The sequence below is a fragment of the Chinchilla lanigera genome, unplaced genomic scaffold, assembly GCF_000276665.1.
Source record: "Chinchilla lanigera isolate Chin_1 unplaced genomic scaffold, ChiLan1.0 scaffold00081, whole genome shotgun sequence".
In the NCBI taxonomy this organism is placed as follows: Eukaryota; Metazoa; Chordata; class Mammalia; order Rodentia; family Chinchillidae; genus Chinchilla; species Chinchilla lanigera.
Window position 1 is genome coordinate 4,913,477 of NW_004955482.1, and position 1,945 is coordinate 4,915,421.

The following is a 1,945-nucleotide window of genomic DNA, read 5'->3' on the forward strand; positions in this document are numbered from 1 at the left end:
GCGTTGTCCGAGCCTGACGTGGGGAGGGGCGGGGGCTCCTGGGGCTGAGGGAGGGCGGTGCTGGCCTGGTCTGGCCTGTCTCAGCCTGGCCTTGCGGCCTTCACCTTTATCTCCATTTCTAGCAGAGGAGGAGCGGGCCTGAGGAAGCTGGGAAGGTGGGCAGACCCGGGTGGGGGCTGTGCCGTCCCCCCAGGCTGAGCAGCGGGTGCGGCCTGGCCCTGCCTGCCTGCTGGGCTGGGTCCTCACCCGAGTGGGTCAGGACTGGTGTGTGCAGGGGCCACCGCGGTGACCCTGGGGCGGGAGGCCTGGGAGGCTGGTGGTGCGAGCGGGGGCCGGGCCCAGCGTCCCCCGTCCCTCTGCTCTCTGCCCTGGGCTGCAGGCTGCGCTGCTCTGGAATGTCCCCGGCCCCGGTGACAATTCTCTTTTACCATCTCTTGACCCAGGCAATTAATTGCTTCTGGCGATCGATTGATGGCGGCCCCAGCCCTGCGTGGCCTCTGCCTGCCTGAGCTCCTGCTCCTGGGTGGGGGCTGGGCCCAGGCTGAGGGTTGGTGTGTGGCGGGGCTCCTGGCTGGCCTTCTCTGGGAGGGCTGAGCAGTGGTTTGGGGTGTGCGCACAGCTTGGGGGTGACCTGAAGGAGCCTTTGTGGGGGGACCTGCGGGGGCTTCCGGAAGCCTCCGATCAGCATTCCCTCGGTCTTCTCTGACTCCCCAGGGTGCCAGGTGGCGTGGCGTCCAGTCTGAGCTTTACTGCGTCATCGGCTGTCATCTGGGTGCTGTAGGGGACTTGAGAATCGTGTGAGTTACTGGGCGTAAAGGGCTGAGTGTGGTGCCCGGCACAGTGAACCCCTGGTGGGCAGTGGGGTCTCAGGCTGTCTTGAGTCTCCCTGGCCTGTGTTCCATTGATCTTGGGTGGCTGGTGGCAGCCCTGGGGCCTCGGTTTCTCTGTCCTAGAAATGGGGTCAGGATGGTGCCCACCCTGCTGGGCTGGGAGGATGGCACGCGGCCCGGCTGCAGGAAGGTCGTTGTCACCAGTGACCCCACTGTACTGTGGTCATCCGTTAGTTTGCAGGATGGCCTTGGGGCGGGTGCTCACCTGCTCCTCTGGCCTCCCCTGAGCCTGTGGGGCCCGTGGGTGACAGACCACAGCCCCCTCCCTCACCGTGCGGCTCCAGGCCAGTCCGTCCAGTCCGCCGCACCTGCTGCCCCCGCCCACTGTCCGCCTTGGCCTGGATTCTGCGGGGGAGGGGCTCTTCACCTGCTGCCTTCCTGTCACCCTCTTGGTGTGTTCAGCGGTGGCTGCCGGGCTGTGGCTTCGTGTTGCTGGACTTGGAGTGGCTGCTCTGCGTCCTCAAGGAGACGCGAAGGTGGATCCCTCAGCTGTCACCGCAGGAGGAGAGTGAAGCACCGAGGTGGCTGCAGAGTGGAAGGGGGTCCTCCCTCCCCTGTCCCTCCTCCCCCGCTCCTCCCTCGGTTGTCTGGGCTGCCGGCTCCCTCGAGGCTGCCTGTTGGCCTGCTGATGTGTCAGGGCTCAGTCTGTCCAACTCTGGGTACCTGGGTCACACCGGGTCTGAGGTCCCGGATCCCGCAAGAGACCCTGTTTCTTCCCTGGCGTTGCAAAACAAAACAGCTCTGCCGAGCCGACAAAAGCCTGCAGGGGAAGGGGTGGGGTCTCCTCCCAGAGCTGAGGCTGGGCTGGGACAGGACTGGACTGGACGGGACGGGACGGGACGGGAAGATGTAGCGTGTAAACCCAGGTGTCCCTGCGGGCGCAGCCTGGCAGTTCCCTAAGCCTCTCCTACGGCCCCGCCCAGACGCACGAGCCCCTCCCCTCCCCGGCCGTCCCTGCACAGCCCCGCCCAGACGCACTAGCTCCGCCCCTCCGCGGCCCTGCCTACAGCTCCCCAGCCCGGCCTCTGCAGTCCACGCGGGGGCCTTTGCACGTG

At 66.9% G+C, this 1,945-nt stretch overlaps 1 long non-coding RNA gene across 1 annotated transcript; it reads right to left on the bottom strand.

The window, feature by feature from the left end:
- Window positions 1-523: 523 nt before the first annotated feature.
- LOC106146512 lies at window positions 524-1,709 on the bottom strand. Its single transcript, XR_001230975.1, has 3 exons — window positions 1,554-1,709; window positions 1,258-1,379; window positions 524-785 (listed from the first exon to the last, which is right to left on the bottom strand). It is a non-coding gene; the product is annotated as an uncharacterized LOC106146512 (long non-coding RNA).
- Between the last annotated feature and the right edge of the window lie 236 nt (window positions 1,710-1,945).